This window comes from Rhinolophus sinicus, chromosome 8 (genome assembly GCF_057876585.1).
Source record: "Rhinolophus sinicus isolate RSI-liver-muscle chromosome 8, RSI-T2T, whole genome shotgun sequence".
Taxonomy (NCBI): Eukaryota; Metazoa; Chordata; class Mammalia; order Chiroptera; family Rhinolophidae; genus Rhinolophus; species Rhinolophus sinicus.
Genome location: NC_142508.1, coordinates 548,989 through 568,921, shown reverse-complemented (window position 1 = coordinate 568,921; position 19,933 = coordinate 548,989). Strand labels below are relative to the sequence as shown.

The window sequence follows — 19,933 nt, the reverse complement described above, 5'->3', positions numbered from 1 at the left end:
AGCTAACACTGCAAAGCACCCGCCCCCACGCTGTCGGGGGCAAATTGTGACACAAAGCAATTGATCTCGGCTTCCGGTTCTGTACCAATGTTATTGTCATTTTGGAAATGAAACCCAGAAAAAAATGGCTTTTTATCGCAAGCCCCAAGAGTGAAGGGTGCACTGCAATTGTGATGGGAGCAGACGGAGCGAGTGAGAAAACGCAGCTGCTTCTACCTCTCGCTGTGATACACACGCCACACCAATCGTGGGTGGCAGAACGACCTTGGGAGGGGACAGTGAGAGCCTGCCCTCTCCACCTTTGGGGCCTTTCCTTGTCCTATAACAAGTGAACGTTATTTTTGACACCTGGGTAATCATCCAGCTACAGAACCTCAGAATCTCAGAGACTTAGGGCTTCGGGGTGCGAGGGGGGGCCAGGCAGGGGAGGGGCCTTGAATGGGCGAGAGTAAGACATCGCGCCAAAGCAACTGCTCTTACCGCTCTGTGAGTAAAGGCAACACTTTACTGAACGGCAAGCTGCTTTGGGGACAGTCGAGAACTCTCACAGGCTGAGGGACACAAAGCACATACAATGGAATCTGAAAAGACGCCATCATCGCTCCACAGCAGCGACAGTATTTCAGGCTCAGGAATGAAACGCCATCCCTACAGTAACGCAGACAATGCAGCCCAGGGCCAGCAGACTCTCCAGGCTGGGCAGGCCAGGGGCCACCCGACCTGCAGTGTGAGGGCAGCAGGAAGACACTTAAGGGGACAGCACGGTCCTGCTTGCGCCCCAGCAAGACCGTACCCACAAAGCAGGCACTGGCCCAATGACGCCGGCAGGCGATGCTCGCCGCACGCGTCCACATCCACGCTGTAGGACACTCGCTGCCCCTCTGCCTACACACCTTCTGGTCCCCTGTTCGCAGGGTGAGCCCAGCAGAGCTTCCAGGCCCTTCCCTGCGTGTCTCGCAGACACACGCATGGCCCTGCTGGCCAGGCCCGAGGTCCAGGCTGGTCTCCCTGCCCCAGACCTTCAGGCAGGTCCTGTCCGCTGACAGACATACCCACCGGCCTTCTCAGCACAGTGAAAACGTGGTCATCTTCCAGGCAGCCCAAGCGCCCTGCCTCAGTTTCCCCTTATGAAAACTGCGCCACAATGCCCACGTTGCGAGAGGCTGAGGGTTGTGTGGGAGCCTGCGTGTGCTGTGCACGTACAGGGCCTGGCACCTGGCAGTGGTCAATCAACGGTTTTGACTGGACCCATAAGGCAGCTGGCCCGTGTTCCTGTCAGAGAAAGATAACGTCCGCTGTGTTTGCGCGTCGCTCTAAAATGCCATGCTGAGGACTGATCAGGGCTCTGCTGCCTCCGTGACCTCGCTCAGTCCCTCGGCTTACGGGCTTCCTCATCGGGCAGAGCCCACGTGTCAGCCGCCCGGCTCAGCACTCTCTCTTCCCTCCGCCTCCACAGACGCTGCTCCCCTTTCTCAGCCTCGTCTGCTCCTCCCACTGCCCCTCCCCTGGCACTTTCTATCACGTGTCTCTGGGACCCTTCGAACCAGAAAATACAGGGTGGGGTCTAGTGATGTCTATGTCCTAAAGCCTTGCTTCCATCTCACCACCAGCTACTCGGTGGGACGAGCCGACTGACGCCTGGCTAAACGAAAGAATTATCCTGCCTCCCATTCGTTCATTCATTCACTCACTCACTCAGCACACCCGTGCGCCAGGCGCGGGACTGGGAGGTGGCTGCCACACGCCCTGGCTGAGCTGACATCGAACGAAGGGGGGAGGGGGCAGCCGAGTCTGTCTGATGAGGGCTGTGAGGGCAACACACAGGAACATTGCATGAAGCCCATTTTCATCTTCATGGGAGACAAACAGGGTTTCCAAACACATAAAAAAGCCCTTTAAAATTAAATCCACTAGATGAAGGATATGCAAATTACCTAGAGAAGCAGAACCCTACAATGTTCTCAAAATTCTGCAGTAGCCCATTTAATTAGGATTTTAATTTATCAGAATAATTCTTTGCACTTGACAATTTATGCAGCATTCCATATAATTAAGCACGTAGCTACACTGGAACGAGCCTGCCTCTCTCTTTAGCCCCATTATTTTACCATGAAAGGATGTGCAGAAGTCTCCTCTGTGATCTAAATTTCAACGGGGACAACTTAATGGCCAAGCTGCACAGGAAGCAGGGGACAGCGCAGAGAGGCGAGAGGCGGCTCCGGGCACTGCTGCGCCCCTGACAGCAGGCAGCTATGGCCTGCAAGGCGGAGCCGGGCTGTCCTGCTCCTGGAGCACAGATCTGCGTCTGTACGTGTTTCCATCACAAAACGTCCATCCACTCTGCCACACTTTTACCCCACGGGCGTCTATGGGAGGGAGCTCGTGAATTGTCACGGTCACTGGGGGACGGACCTCTGACTGACCCACTGGCGCCCTGCACTGGGGTTGGCCTCACTGAAGTTGGTATGGCCCCTGGTCAATACTCCCTGTGTCACTGTGGAGGTGACTCGCCATGTACTTTCCACAGAGACACCGTCACCCTGCTTGGAACCTGTGGGGCTGAAGTCAGTGACGGGCAAGGAGGGGAGCAGATCTGAAGAAACGATCCTGATACACCACATGCCCAGGCCACCGCCTGGCGGGGGGAGCAGTTCAGAGAGGGACCAGGTGAGCTGCCAATACCTGCCCTAGGTGGCGGGGAGGGAGGACGGGGGTGCAGCCCCGCTGCTGAGAGCCCACGTGGCTCCCAGGGTCTTAGGGAAGCTTGTCTCTCCTGTAAGGGAATTTAACAAATGGGCCATTTTGGTTCACTCTTTCTCACGTGAGCATTTTCTTAGAAGCTGCACCGGGGCCACAGGTAAGGCCCCAGGCCGACTGCTCTCCCAGCTCCCGGCATCACCTGGAGACCTTACAGCCCAGGCCTCTCTCTGGGCGTGGAATCTCCCAAATCGTGTCCTCCTGATGGCACCAGGTGTCCTGCAACAAAGGTGTGAAAGGCCTGGAAACACGGAGGAGCTTGACGCGTCCCAGAGGAGCCGTGGTCACTTCAGGAAGCTGATGTATTTGCGGTTATTTCTAGCTTCCTCTGTTGTCTTTATGTTTGAAAGTTATATACTCTATTTTTATTTTTCAGTGGTTTCCCAGGGATTTTAATATCTACATGTAACAAACTCTCACATTAATAAATATTCACTGTCTTAACATTTACAAAGACCTTAGAACACTTTAACTCCATTCATACTCATCTCATTTTAAATGCTATTGTTTTCATGTCCAGTATTATAGTTCCATCTTGTTTTTAGTCTCACAAGGCATTATTATTTTATACAATATATTTTGTTTAAATGCATTCCCATATTTACTATTTTCTTTGCTCATTGTTCCTTCTGCTTCTCATGTCTTCCTTCTGGAGTTATTTTTCTTTTCTCTGTAGTAAATCTTTTAGAATTAACTCACATGAGGAGGTGTTGCTGACAAACTCAATTTCTTTGAGAGTATCTTTATTAAACTCTTATTCTTAGTTTTTTAAGCCCTCATTTTTACAAGACATTTTCTCTTGGTACAATTCTAGGTTGACAACTCTTTCCCCTCAGTAATGTGGAGACATTTCTCTCCTGTCTCTGGTTTCATTTTGGCTGCTGTAAAATCATCCATGAGTCCAATTCTCATTCCATTTTGGATAGCTCGTCTTTTCTACTTGGCTGCTTTTAAGATTCTCCCTGTCTTGGATATCCTGCAGTTTCACTGTTATGAACCTAGATGCAGAATTGTCTTTACTCCGATAGACTTCTTGAATCTGAGGATTGGTGTCTTCCATCAGTGACAGAAAATTTTCAGCCAGTGTATCTTCAAATATTACCCTTGATCACTCTCTCCTCTCCTTCTAGAACTCCTATTAAATGTAAATATACATATAAGACTTTCCTTACCTTGTCTTTTAGGACTCCTTAGCTTTTCTAAAATTCATATTTTCTACTTCTTTCTCTCTCTCTAGGCTGCATTCTGGATAACTTCTTCAGTTCTATCTTTTAGTTCACTGATTCCTTCTTCAATTATATCTAATCTGTCATTAAACTCACCTCTTGAGTTTAAAATTTCTATTACATCTTTCATTTAAAAAATTCTATTGTTTTAAATTTTAGAGAATAATTTTTAAGGCTCTTAATCTTTAGGTCACATATTACTTCCCTCCTGTATTCCTTAACATATATAAAAACACTTAAATTCATGTTCTATGTCTATTTGTCACAGTATGTGACGTGGTCCTAGCTGCATGCGGCAGGTCTTCCTCGCCCATTGGCCTGCCTTGGGTCTTGCCTCCTGCTTGCGACGGTGTGTAAGGTCGTGAGTGTAGAAGTTCAAGTGCACCCTGTTTGGGGAAGTACCCTCATGAAAAAGGTCAGTATCAGTGTCCACTTACGGGTTTCTGGTTTCACTTAGTTTGGGATCTTCAAGAATTTCAATGTTGCCAGACACCTGATGTGTTTAAAATGTATTTCTATATCATCACATTGCAGCATTTTGGGTTATTTTCTGCATGAGGGTCAGTCCCCATATCGAGTTCTCCCAGTGCCCTGATGGAGACGGGGAAATCCCTGCAATCCTCTGAGAAGCCCCACCCCCTCCCCAGCCACTGTGTGCTTATGGAAGAACAAGTAAATGCAGGTTTGAGCAAACCTCATGACAAGCTAACGTGTGTTTAAATAATCTAGCAATTTTATGTTATGTGGAACATAACTGTAAACTGATGTGTGTGTAAAATCGTTAGACTTCCATGTTTTTATGCAGCGTTCTGTCGGATCTCTTGTTTAGCTGCAAGGGAGAAACGTCAGTAGACTTTGTCAAATGTCACCTTGAGTGTGGACACCAGGCTGTCCTCCTCCAGTCTTTCCTTTGGACTCTGTCTCCAGTGGCACCGTGAGCGATGCTGGACCTGGGCCCACGCCCCAGTGGTTCCAGTTCTTAACAAGTAAGTCCGAGCTTCCTCTGACAGGCTGGCATTTGCTGCCACTGCCTGTCCCCAGTGAGGCTGTAGGAAGGGAAGCCAGGTCTTCTGAGCCTGAGGCCATTTTTTGCTTGATGATACCACAGCTTGTGAAGAGGCACATGCTCCAACAGGACGAACTGCTCCCCTTTAATTGTCATACTCATAACACAGAGATGTGAGGACGGTTGGGAAGCATGAAGAAGCGTCATTTCCAGTCCAGTCAGCCCCATGCTCACAGCAATTCCTAGCAGGAGCCGCTCCTGGAAGGCCCATGGGACGGCACTTGTCCGCCTCCCACCCTGCACACCGCGCTCTGAGGGCTGACTGTGTGTCCAGCTCACTTGCTAGCAGTCTCTGCAGCTGGACGCCCTTGCTTCAATTGCCATTCTAAACCTGATTTTTCTCTTTTTTTTGATGCCCTGTGTGAAGTGAAGGCACTGAACATGGTCCAGCTTCAAATGCCAGAGTTGCCATGAGAGCACAGTCTCGGAAAGGCTCTCTCTCCTTGGAAACTGAAAGGTCAATTTGTCAAACCCACGCTTCGAGTTCCCAAGGAAGGTTCTTTAGTCCTGTTTTTCAGCCATAACTGAATAAATAAATGAGCCTTTTATCTGCCAGGCCTCCTATGAAATCTCCTGAGAGCGGGCAGGGCTTCGCTGAAAACACAGCTTAGCTGCGAGGTAATAATAACGACAGGCTGGTAAAAGCTAATGTCAGCTTCAATTTCCAAGTCATTTTTCAAATTATTTTAATTAGATATTGTTTCAATCTCACTTACATTAATTTAATATCTGATATCAACATTTCAGTTTTCAATTTGCTCAAATGATTTTTTTCCCAGTCTGCCTGGTTGCCTGGAGTAATTTAAAATACAATGTTTATCTTCAGCAATTTTCAGTGCGTGGGTCCTGGCAGCTGCTATGTCCAATAAACGTGATGGGGAGGAGGGCCTTGGTGCTCAGGAAAAAGGGAAACTTGTCTGCTTATCATTTATCTCTAGACAGTAAGTAAGCAGGTTGAGCTGAGGCTAGGAGCTCATAATAATAAGATTTTCCACCAATTCCACTATGTAATTGGCTTTCCCAATGCAAATTTCAGTGAAATCTGATGGTGTGTGAGGTTTTTTTTTAAATTAAAGGGCATCTGAATAAACAGCCATAGTCCCTCATCAACACATTTTCTGACAATTTTCAACAATAAGGCCTTGAACCTGCCCCCAAAAGGTCCTTCTTCCTCCACACACATAGTCACCATTTTAGGTTGTGAATTTTGTTGTACTTTGCTTCTTTCAGATACGTACAGATTCTAGGAAAGAGATGCCTGTATAAAGGCGAACATGAGTTTAAATTAGGCCTCGTGTTATAAAACGTGGGACGAGTTAGATATCCTCAAGTGCCCTTCTGAGACCAGAAAATTATTTTTATTCTTCATAATTAGAAATATGCAGATCCAATTTCTTTCTGAAAAGTTTAAAGCGTATAAAACAGTGAATATGCTCTCCAAGTCACTAGAGAGCAATATAAAGCCAAATCAAAACATTATGTACGTGGCAGAAAATAAACAATAGGAAAGAAGCATAAAATGTGATAAATAAAAAATACACATAGTTATGACAACAAATGTAAACAGATTAAATTGTCCTATTAGGACAAACTCAGTCAGGTCGAACTAGATGCTATCTATAAGGAACAGAGCTAAAACAAAGCAGTTCAGAAAGATTAAAAATTGAAAGGGCAGGGAAAGAATGAGGTAAATATAAACAGAAATAAAGAAGAGGTCATGGTAGTAATATGACAATGCACAATTTTTTAAAGTTGTTTTAAAAAGTGAAATAAATATCATAATTATATCTCTTAATGTTAAAAAGTTCAAAATGAAGGCATACTATTCATGAGCTGGTATGGGACCAGAAATTAAATAAACCATTGAAATTGATACAGAAGAGCTGACATGCTGCTCACGCCTGGGCAGACAGAAAGCCTCGAGGATGGCCAACACTGCCTGTCACGGAGCTGTGGGACCTGTGCCTAGCGCTGTAAATGCCTCCCAGGGCACCTCACAACAGCCTCTGAGACAGGCGCTTTGAGTTGTTCCATTTTGCACCAGCGAAGAAGTCTGAGTTGTATAGTCACACAGCCAGCAAACGAAGGCTCAGAGCTGGAATCAGTCTCCCCAGCCCTCATGGGGGACGTGGAGAGAGTCTAATACTTCACTAATGGAGATAATTCAGTAGCAGTTGATTGATCTCTAGAAACACAAATATGACCGATCAGATATTGGGCCTCAAAGAAAGCCTTCGTGATTTCCGAATAGTAAAACTTACACAGGTTGTATTCTTCAATCATAAGCTAATGAAATTAAAAATTAAAACCACAGAAAACAAAACTCTCCAATCAGTTGGGCATTGAAAAATACACTCTGCAATTATTCTTAGATTAAAGAAGAAATTGAAACCATGATTGCAGAATACGCAGAAAGCAGAGATATGAGGATGCTAAGTCTCCCCTGTGGGAGAGTCACAGCACCCCCACATGGGTGTGGTCGCCAATGCTTCCATTATAATGGAAGAAATAGGGAAACCAAAAACCAAGCATCCAAATCAAGGAGTTATATGTAAAATAGCTAAAACTTAGGGAAGGAATAGAAATATGTAATAAAAACATAAACTGCAAAAGGGAAACATGATTGATGAATAAATCTAAGAGCTTGATTTTAGGGAAAAATACATAAACTCTTACTAGAAGTCTAATAAAGAAAAGAAAAGATACCTCAAATCCCCAAATTACCAAAAGTTAATAGTGATAAAAGAAACCTAACCACAGATGCAGTGGAAATTTAAGTTACAAGTCAATACTAGTACTAATATGTAAAAATTGGAACATTTAAGGAATTGAACTATGAACAAAGAAAATGTAAACTACTCAACTGGCAAAGAATGAAGAAAGAACGCTGAATCAACAACTGTAAAGAAATAGATTGTCAAAGAAATGACCTTCAGGCGAAGGGTGAGGCTCAGTCAGTGACAGCGGTGTGTGTGCTCCAGACTTCCAGGACAGAATGTCCCCCCTCGGGGGTTTGCAGCCAAGTGTGGGAGCCTGAGAGGTGAGCAAGGTCAGGGCCTGAGCTCTCAACGAGCTGTGTTGGTGGCCAGATGTGGACGGACTCAGAGCCAGCAGGGACCCGGCCTCCAGAACTGAGGCCCTGCGGGTTACAGCTGGATGGCCCTGCCTTTGAATGAGACGTTCTACACAGAGTGCGGGTGCTGAAACGTTTGACACTTCCAAAACCATGTGAGAATACAACACAGGAGAAAATCTAGGTGGTCTTGGGTTTGGTGATGACTTTTTAGATAGAACACCAAAAGCATAATCTATAAAAGAAAAAAAATGACAAGTGGGTTTGTTAAAATTAAAAACTTCTGCTCTGCAAAGACATTGTTAAGAAAATAAACACGTATCACAGACTGGAAGAAAATATTTGCAAAACATCTGATAAAGGACTATGTCCAAACATATTATACAAAACCTCTTAAAATTCAACAACAAGAAAACAAGCAACCTGACTAAAAAATGGGCAAAGACCTTAACAGACACCTCACCCAGTAAGACCGATGGCAAGGAGGCACGTGAAGAGATGCTCCACATCAGACGTGATCAGGGAAATGCAAATTAAAACAACGAGACACCCCCCACACCTATCAGAATGGCCAGATTCCGGACACTGACACCACCAAATGCTGGCGAGGACGTGGAGCCACAGGAACTCTCAGTCACTGCTGGTGGGGACGCAAAGGGTGCAGCCACTTTGGAGACAGTGGTGGTTTCTTACAGAACTAAACACACTGTCACCATGTGACACAGCAATCGTGCTCCTTGGTGTTTACCCAAAGGAGCTGAAACTTACGTCCACACAAAACCTGAGTTTACAGCAGCCTCATTCATAATCGCAAGAACTTGGAAGTGAGGTGATGGATAAACAAACTGGTCCATCCAGACAGTGGAATATTACTCAGCGCTAAAACGAAATGAGCGATCAGCCATGAGAAGACATGGAGGAACCTTCAGTGCATATGACTAAGTGAAAGAAGCCAATCTCAAAAGGCCACGTACTGTATGATTCCAGCTGTAGGACATCCTGGAGAAGGAGAAACTATGGAGACAGTAAGAAGACCAGGCCTAGACAATAACTACGCTTCAATGCTGGTCAGCAGGTACAACAAATGACCCACTAAAGCCATACGTTAGTAGGGAGACTGGGGGAGGGCGGGGATGGGGTCTGTGGGAACTCTCTCGATTGCCCGCCCCGTTTTCCAGTAAATGTGAAACCGCTCTGAGAAGAACCTATTGGAGACAAGCAGAAAGCAGAGTCAGGGTAGGCTGTCTCACTGGGAGTGCAGGTGTCCCTGGGCAGGTGTTGCAATGCCTGAAGGACGTCAGGAAGAGCAAACGTTATCCCTGCAGGGCAGCTATTAGTACCCAGCTCAACTGGCTGTGTTCCGGGCCCAACGTCTCCATGAGGGAGTTTTAATCTTTAGAAACCGGGAGGCAGGCAAAGGAGGAGGGTGACCGCAAAAGGGCAGAGCTGTGGCTGGCTCCACCCACTGAGCCAGGGACCTTGCACTGCATCCAACAAGTGGCAAAGAAGAAAAGGGACGTCCAGGCTACAGTCCTCAGTGCTGGGGGCCAGTGGGGACCGTTACCCAACTCTGCACAATTGGGATTACACAGAAAATCCCGGAGGGAACCCACGTAGGGAAACCTGCATCCGCTCCTGAACACTCTTAGGTGAAGACAAACCAGCAAGTGAGGTTTTGCGTCCTCTATTGCTTTCTTCACGTGAGCTCCTGGGGTGGGGGCGTTTGTGCTGGGAGGGACGCCCGGCAGCCAGAGCGGCTGAGTCCCTGGGGGGGATGCACGCAGGTCATTAGACCTCCCAGGAAATGAGCCGAGCTGGAAAACCTTTCCAATATTTCACCTGACCGCTTCACTAAGTCACAAATAACACAGCTGATCCGTAAGGGTGCTCACTTACAAAAATCTATTTGCTCTGCTTCAGAGCGAAATGAAAATACACATTACAGATGAGGCCACCAGGACCACGCGGCTCCAGGCCACCGTCCCGTGGTTCCGTCACTGGCAGCTAAGAAATTCCTCCCTCTCCTTAAAGCCATTTTAATAAACACCCTGGAGACTGTTTACTCAGGAGAACACATTTATTTGTAGCTAGGATTTAATGTGAAATTTAGCCTAAACTGGGTGTGTTTCAATACAGGTCTATAAACAAGCCATCATTCGGGTTTTCCTCTTTATCTCAGCGCCCTGCAGCGCACATTAGAGCAGCTCCGACGTTTCCAACCCCGACTAGAAACACCAGGTAAGCCACCTGGAGCCATCCGCCAGCAGCGCAGGTCGTGGGAGCAGCAGGCGCCTCATTCCCGTGACCCTGAGGCAGCACAGGCAGGTGTGGGAGGTGTGACGGGCCCTTCCTGAGCCGCGTGGGAAATGCCACGTACAGGGCTGCTCGTGCTCCGGAAGAGGTGGTGTGGAGAGACCCAACCTCATGCAGCTGCTGAAACGTAAAGAACACGCACTTCTCTGCACGTGCCAGCTGGTCTAGGCCGCGGCCGGGAACCTCTGAAGAGTCTGCACAAACTTCAGGGCAAAGCCGCCGACTGTCACAACTCTGAGGGCTGCGCGGCCCATTTTCATTCAATGGACAAAACATCAGAAACTTGGAGACACTATGACTTCTGCAAGTGGCCTGGCAGGTAGAATTCCTGACCCAGAAAGCCCATGGGAAGGAATTTCAAAGGATTAAGTGAAGCCTCTGAGCTCCGGACGCCTTGTCCCCGATGGCCTCCCAGGCCGCGGTCCCGGCACCTGCTTACAGAGGCTCCAGGTCTGGTGTCAGAGCCGGTGACCTGATGGCCAGCAGTTGTCACTGTACCTGTGACAGTGACTGCCACTCTCGAGCCCAAAAGATGATGGGACATGGAATTCCCACATCTGTGGACAGGGTGCCTCCAGCCTACTCTGGCGATGCAGGGAAGAAACCCTCCGCACAGCATAGCGAAGACCTGTGACGCCAGCAGGAAGCCATGGGCATCGCGGCTCCGCCCGGGCTCTTCCCGCCTTTGCATCATTAAGACTTGCGATTCTATGGGTGGCCGGTTATCTCAGTGGTTAAAGCGCGGTGCTCTTAACAACAAGGTCGCCGGTTCAATCCCCACATGGGCCACTGTGGACTGCACCCTCCACAACTAGATTGAAAGAACTACTTGACTTGGAGCTAATGGGTTCTGGGAAAAACACACTTAAAAAAAAAAAAAAATGACGTGCAGTTCTCACTGTCTTGAGGTGACAAAAACACTGCAGCCCAAGTTCAAATGGGCACATGCGGCTCTGGCCGTGGGCACCTGTTGTTCGCATCTCACTTTAGTAGGCTAAATCGCTTCCAGAATCCTCCAGAGTCCTGAAAGTCTAAATGCCTGCCTTTGCTGTGCTCCAGCTGCTGTCGTCAGAGCGGCCAGCGGAGGGTTCAGCTCCCTGCTGGTCCCAGCACCACGTGCCCTGCCTGGGGTGGGGGTAGTAGTTCTGGGAGCCACTGGGGGCCTGCGGGTGGTGCCTCTGGAGCCGGGTCCCATGCAGGAAGCACCAGGCTCTTGTTAAAGCGCAGGTCCATAAACTGGCACCTATGGCTCAGCCCCTGGAATGGCCGGGAAAGTGAAATACTGGAAAAGGGAAACGGGAGGAAAAAGTGGGCAGCGACTCAGCATTCTGCATCAGAAAACATACCCAGAGATTTCCCTTTTTCTGGGTAATTCTAAAACCTCTTCTTCCAGAGATGAAAGAATTATTTCCCTACAAAACATGTATTACATTTGTGGCATAATTTTCAATACACATTATAATTATGGCATTTTGGTTCGGAGTTTATTAAGCTCCTGAGGACACATGTGGCACAAATGAGTAGAGTTGATTTATATTTATGTGTTATATGTATGTATGCCTGTATGTATCTGTCATCTATCATCTATCTATTGATTTAATTATCAATCGATCCATCCATCGTTTACCCATCGTCTGTCTACCTACCTATTGCAGGCACGTAAGGTGAAGACGATAAACACCTTTGATTGAGGGTCTGCAGGTTCTGTGACAGGAGCTTTACACACATCATCCCAAATTCTGAATCATGTGACACAGTCACTGCTCAATAAAGAAACTGAGCGAGGAAGAGACCATGACGACACACGTTCCAGAGCAGGGAAAGGAAGGCCCGCGGCCCTGTCCCCCGTGGTCTCTAAGCAGCAGCCCGGACTAGGAGCCACGGCAGTGCCCCCCAAAGAAGCCGGGCACCACATCTACTCACAAAACCCCGCAGCCAATTGAAAGAGTGCCCTCTGTGGCAATTGTTGTTTACATGCTGGACATTTTGGTTGGTACACCATAGGGATCTATTTATATTGGGTTGGTGCAAAAGTAATTGCGGTTTAAAAGGTTAAAAATTGCAAAAACCGCAATTATTTTTGCATCAACCTAATACCTTGTTAACTGCTTTTTAAAGTAGTAACTGTGAGTTATTAGTGTCTACATTCATCAGTATCTATTTTTCTTCCTTTAGAACTGTTTAGTTATCCTTACTCGGTGCACCAACACTGTTTAGATACGTACACTTTGCAATCCAAACGTGAACCAGTCTTGCGCCCACTACTAAAGTAAATGGAAGCATGTTTTCCCTGTGTTAACTTATCAGCACGTTTTCTTGTACAGGGATGCTTAATAGTCATCACTGAATTTTCCTGCAACTACTACTGCACTACTACGTTCAAGTCTAATTGATTAAAAAAAAAAAAGTACTCTGCCTCAGTTTTTAAAAGAGAGAAATTCCCTGGGTCAGCTCTGTTTCTTGAGGGCTGACACACTAGATGGCAGGCTCTGGGACTATCTCCACCATCCGCGTGACCTCCTACACCTGACCTGCTGGGCTACTTCCTCCCCCAGCCCCCACACATCCAGCTGCTTCACCAAATCGTGCTGAGCACCCCGCTCTTAGCTCTTCTCCTGAGGTGACTGCCTGCCTGGGTCACTGCCGCACGCTCCTCACGACTCTCCCAAGCTCGTTGTTCTCACTTCTAACACCTCTCCTACTCTGAAGCCAGACTGAGGGTCCTAACACACGCAACTCTGGTCACACAAAGCCCTGTGTAGAACTCTTCAAAGGCTTCTTGTTCCCTTCTGAGAATTTCCAAGTCCCCAGTGAGGGAAAGAAGCCCTTTCCTCCAGGCTGATTCCCGCCATGCTCCTACCTCTCAGCCTGCCCTCCCGCCAGGCCCCGCCATGCGGATTTTCTCAACCATATCATAGTCTCTTTCATGTTTGGCTCTTTTGCATCCATTTGCCTCTTGTAGAATGTCTTCCCGCCTATCTCACTCTCATTCCAGCCTCCTTCCCTTGGGTGATTCTGACTCATTTCTCAGAGCTTATCCCAGGTGCCTTTTTCAGCAAACCCCTGTGGCACCCCACATACCTTAGGACAGAGGTTTGGGATTGGGGGTAGCTCGATGCACCTTCCACATCCAGAGTACTGTGGTGCTTTGCGACTCCCATTTTTATGGGTCCTTGACATGAGTGACAGCATGAGTTTGGAACTAGTCACACATAGGTGATTAAATCCAAAAGGCTTTTGGAGGGGGGACACGATCCCTTCCCCTGGGCATCAGGGGACGTGAGAACCTCACTGAGGAGATGCAGAGGCATGAGAAGGTGTGTACCCCTGACTTAGGAGCGCATCGTGCAGGCTGCAAGCACGTCCCGATTGTACCACACAGGGCTCGACGAACGGGTCTGAGGAGCTCATCACACCGACTACGGTACGGCCCAGTGGCTTCACATTTCCTAACATGAGTCACTCCAGAGTCACATGGACGAGGAGGCATCAAACTGAGCTGTTTTGACCATTTACACCTGGAGGAAAATGTATAAAAAGCCAGAGAGGAGCTGGACTCATTAGTCCAAGGGTTTTGCTCGGTTTGTCACCAGCTCTGCTCACTGCTGAGAACGAGGCACCACCTCTGAGTTTGGGTGAGTCAAAGCCTGACAGCACGTACAGCTACAGGACGGATGGATTAATATTCACAGAGAAGTGCACAGTCTGCCTGAGAAGCCTGTGCATCTCTGAGCCTCCATCATCCATCCACTCTGCTCCTCCTGATGTGAGCGCCATTCCCAAGTGCTGCGGCTCGCGGACTTAGTAACCATTGGACACATTCCCTGTGCGCTCGCTCTTGCTTTATTGTCCTTTGACAATGCCAAGCTAAAATTTGGAGACAGTGTGACATGTGGAGCCTTTCAGATCTGCAGCAAATGCACGGTGGGGCCATCTCAATGTGTCCTTCTGCACAACCTGACCCCAGCTGTTCCTGAAGGGCCACTTATGGTGGGGGAGAGAGGCAGCCTCCGCAGCGCGCTCATCACGCGGGGCTGCAAAACGCGCATGCTGATCGTCTTACGAAAGGTTTCCTTTGCTATTTCAGAGGAACTGGAGCCCCCACTGTGTTAAAAATCCCACATTCACTAAACTGGAAATGCAGGGGAAATATAGCAGCTGAACCAGGAGCTAGGACAAGGAGGACGTGTGTGTGTGTGTGTGTGTGTGTGTGTGTGCCTGAGTGTATGTATGTGTGCATATGTGAGTGCCTACATGTGTGTACCTGTGTGTTTATACAAATATTCTCTGCATCAATGCCAGGACCAGCCCTAGCGCAGCTGACTGTTGGAGACGCACCACCAAGCGTTGGCCTGACTTCTTGGAAGACAGGTCCCCACAGACTCATCTCACATGCACTCCCCAGAATTTGAAGTGCTCACACCCAGCCCATTCTCCACACAGCGCATTAATGCATCTTAACTATGGCTGATGAAATGCTACACCGGGCACCCAGGGCTCGAGCACTAATCCATGTGGGTGAGTCCCAGACACTAAAGGCTGTGCAGTGAATGGACAAGAGGCTCAAAGGGAGGTCTACAAATAGAATGAAAAAGTGAAATCATCTCTATAGAAAAATATTGATAATACACATAGATAAAAGAATAAAAATACTCACATTGATTAAGTAATGCTTAAATGTAGTAATTTTTAATGCTTTCAAAAATATAATAAATAAAAAGTATTAAAAGAGAGAAATATGAACAAGTATATGTCAACAAATTGGATAACCTGGATGAACTGCACAGTTCCTGGAAATGCACAACCTACCAAGACTAAATATGAATACCCAGAACACCAGAAGAGACCTATAGCTAGTAAGGAGATTGAATCAGTAATCAAAAACCTCTCGATAAAGAAAAGCGGCCTGCACAGGTACAGATGGCTGCACAGGTAAATTCTACCAAACATTAAAAAACTAAAAAATAACACCAATTCTTCCCAAACTCTTCCCAAAAATGAAGAGGAGCTAGTACTTTCTAATTCGTTTTATGAGGCCAATATTATCCTGATATTAAAGCCAGATAACAATACTCAAGAAAACTATAGCTCAATATCCCTTATGAATATTGATGTGAAAGCCCTCAAGAAAGTTCTAACAAACAGAATGCAGCAATGTATTAAAAGAATTATACACTATGACCAAGTGGGATGGATTCCTGGAATTCAAGGATAGTTCAATATATGAAAATTGATCAACGCAAGATACTACTTTAACAAAATTAAGAGGAAATAAACATATAATCATCTCAATTGATACATAAAAACCATTTACAACATTCAATAATCTTTCATGATAAAAACACTCAACAAACTAGAAACAGAAGGAAACTACAACATAATGAAGTCCACATATGAAAAATCCATAGCAAATATCATACTCAATGGTAAAAGATTATAATCTTTTCCTCCAAGATCAGGAATAAGAATGCCCACTTTTAGCTTATCTATTCAACACAGTATTGGAAGTACTAGCAGTGAAGCAAGAAAATAAATAAAAGGCATCTAAATTGGATGGAAGAAGTAAAATTATCTGTTTGTGGATGATATGATCCTATATGTAGAACACCCTAAACAGTCCACAAAAATTTGTTGGAACCAATAAATGAATCAGCAAAGTTGTAGGATACAAAATTAACATACAAAAATCACTTAACTCTATACACTAACAATGAACAATCTGAAAAGGAAATTAAGAAAATTCTATTTACAATAGCATCAAAAAGAATTAAAAACTTAAGAATAAACTTAACCAAGGAGAGTGAAAAACTTATACACTGAAAACTACAAATCATTGTTGAAAGAATTAAAGAAGACACAAATAAATGGAAAGACATATCACATTCATAGATTATAATGCTCAACAGTGTTAACGTGTCGTTACTCCCCCCAAACAATTTATGGATTCAATGCAATCCCTAACAAAATCTCAATGATGTTTTTTGAAGTACTCTGACTTTTTGCAGTGTCCCATTTAGGAAAAATCTATCCTAAAATTCATACGGAACCTCAAAGGACCCTGTATAGCCAAAACAATTGTGGAAATGAAGAACAAAGTTGAAATCACACTTCTTAATTTCAAAACTTACTACAAACTAACAGTAATCAAAGCAGCGAGGCATAAAGACAGACATACAGAACAATGGACCAGAGAGCCCAGAAATAAACTCTCACATGTGTGATCAAACAATCTTTGAAAAGTGTCCGAACACCATTCAATAGGGAAGGGACAGTTTCTTCAACAAATGATGTTGGGACAATTGGACGTCCATTTGCAAAAGAATAAAGTTCCATACATCATGTTAAAATTGAACTCAACATGGATCAAAGATCTAAATGTCAGAGGTGAAATTATAACTTTTAGGAGAAAACATAAGCGGAAACTTCATGGCATTAGATTTAGCAATGATTCTTTGGAATGAGACCAAAAGCACAGGTAACAAAAGACTAAATGATTAGATTTCATCAAAATTAAAAACTTCCGGCATCATAGGACATTATCAAGAAAGTGAAAAGAAAACCCACAGAACGGGAGAAAATATTTTCAAATCATATGTTGTACAAGGGATTAATCTACAGAATATATAAAGAACTCTTAGACTCAACAATAACAAAAATAAATTAAAAAATGGGCCAAGGATTTGAATAGAAATTTCTTTAAAGAGTATATATAAATGCTCAACAGACACATGAAAAGATACTCAACATTGCTAATCATTAGGGAAATGCAAATAAGAACCACCGTGGGATAGCACTTCATACCCCTCAGGGTGCATACTATAAAAAAAAATACATAAACAGAGTTTGGAAAATCACAAGTATTGGAAAAGATGTGGGGAAAACAAAACTCCTATGCTTTGCTTGTAGGAATGTAAAATGGTGCAGCCACTGTGGAAAACAGGATGGCAGTTCCTCAAAAACTTAAACTTGAAATCACCATGTGATCTAGCAATTACACTTCGGGATATATATCTACCAGAATGAAAGCAGCGACTCAACAAGATATTTGTACAACCATGATCATAGCAGCATTACTCACAATAGCTAAGAGTTGAAACCATACAAATGTCCACACACATACAATGGAATATTATTCAGCCTTAAGAAGAAATGAAATTCGGACACATGCTACAACATGGATGAACAGTGAAGATGTTATGCTGAGTGAAATAGGCCAGACACCAAAGGACAAAGAGCGTGTGGTTCCAGGGACATGAGGGACCCAGTTCAGTCAAACCACGTAGAATGGTGGCTTCCGGGGCTGGTGACATGGTGATAAACAACCCGATTAGCCATGTGATGCTGACAGGTTAAACTGTCCCAGTTTTTCTATGTCTAAAATGGGATGACGTACCCATTTCATAGGATGGCATGAGGTGCTCAGCTCACAAGTGCTCAATAAGCAGCCCCCCCACCTCCTACAGCCTCTGTGGACAGTCAGTGTGACCACGAGGGCAGGCGACAGCACACACAACATACTGTCCCCACTACGGGAGTGACAACAAGACCAGAAAGCAATCCGTCATCTCGGAAAGGTACAGTGGAGAACACGGGGCCTGACGACAGACGCGAGGTTTCTGAGCGATCTGTGGGTTTTATTTACCGAGAGCATCCCTGTGGTCTAGGACGAAGATAATTCACTATCGATTCTGTTTTATTATTTCCCTGTAAGCACTATGGCTGTGGCTAAGACTCAGTTTTTAAAGAGAATTACACAGGTTACGTATTATAGACTTCAGTTCAGTCGCTAAATAGCCCATCAGCTTGGATTTAATTACTTCCCATTTTCTCCGGGAAGGCGTTCCACAAGGGAAAGAATCCCCACCACAGCCACTCAGCCTCTACCGGAAGGGACACTTCCGGCTTGGCACAGAAGTCCTGACGACTGAGCAAAGGTCAGCGCCCCACGTTCATCCCCAAACACACGACACTGTCTACAGAAGGCCACCTTTGTCACCCCACGGCACCTGTGTGCCAGCAGGGAGCCCCGGGCCCGGATGGATGTGCGTTGTAGTCACCGAGTGACTTCCACGCGCTGGTCCAGTCCAGCAGACGTGACTGCTGCGCGAGGAAAGGCAATTCCTACCACTAAGTCCTCCCTATACGTTATTTGTCCAGGTTAAGTGCAAACAGTACTTGTTGTAATGAAGACTATTCCCCCGCAGATCTGATTCCTGATCGTAAGAGCCTATTAAGGGAACTCTGGTTCCTGAGAAACCCATCCTGCCCAGTGCTCCCCTCTCCTCTCCTCTCCTCTCCTGACTCGAGTGGGCACTTGTAATGTGGATACCTAGGAACCAATCTCACGTCCTGGGGCCATCACACCAGCGGGCAGCAACCCTCCGTCCCCAGGGCTCTGCGAAGGGCCCTGTGGAGACCTCTGTCCTTCGCTCAGTGGAAGCTGCCACAGAAGAAGCATGGGACCTCCCTGTCCCATGAGTCACAAAATAATTCCTTTTTCGATGGGCACTTGTTTAAGCTTTTGGCGCAGGCTGAACTGTCAGCCTACCCTCCGCCTAAAAGCACACGCGCCAAAGTGGAGCGTCTTCTGTCCACGCGTCACAGCCCATTTTCCCACCACTCTTGCTCTCTCAGATCCTGAACTCACAGCAGGAGAGGTGTGCACGGGGGAGATGCTGGCAGGGTGGGGCTGCCTGCACGTCATAAGACCTGCTGAGACCTCCAGGGACCCATGGGGAGCATGGGACACGGAGGGAAGTTTGGAAGGAAGGGTGAGCGAGTGGTCTCACTGCTGGGTGCCAAGGGGAGGGACGGGCTGACCCCAGGCTCCCGCCAAAGATGGAAACGGGTACCCAGGAGCAGGCATGTTGCTGAGTCTGGTTTTAGGCAAATCGGGCCGCAGATGGCAGGGAGGCACCCCAAAAATGTTGATCAGCAGCCTGGAGCTTTTAGTCAGAGGGGGCTGGATGGGCAGGCCTGGACAGCAGCGACTGAGGCGGGGAGGGCCTGAGTCCTGAGGGGCAGAGTGAGGGCTTTGGGGGAGACCGCCACGGGAGGAAGAAGAGCTGGGGAGACGGGAAATGAGCCCCGCAGGTGGGAGGACCCAGCAGTGTGCAGACGCCAGGCAGGGACTGCCAGAAGGTGCCGGCACGAGCGGACCCACGGAAGGCGTGGACGGGGCATCCAGGACAAGGGCTGCAGGTGGCTGCAGAGCCCAGCCAGGAAAGCACAGGCCACGCGAACACGAGCTGACCTTCCAAGTGAGGGTGAGGGTGAGGCCTGCCCAGCTCAGCTCTTCAGATGACATTTGAGGCAAACTGGTGGAAATCGGAATTTAAGGATAATTTCAGCACATCTGTCACCCTGGCCCCATGACACCCCCAGGAGCAAAATGCACACTGTGAGCACCACAGCCGAGCGACGCAGACCTCGCAGCGTTCTGGAGCACGTCCGTCAGCCCCTCCGCGCAGAAGCAGAAGACATGTCACAAGCTCGACC

General features: G+C 46.9%; 1 protein-coding gene across 3 annotated transcripts in view; it reads right to left on the bottom strand.

Moving 5' to 3' along the window:
- Nucleotides 1–19,933, bottom strand: part of PTPRN2 (protein tyrosine phosphatase receptor type N2) — a 419,465-nt gene that overhangs the window by 153,600 nt on the left and 245,932 nt on the right. The gene's annotated exons all lie outside the window — the stretch shown is intronic.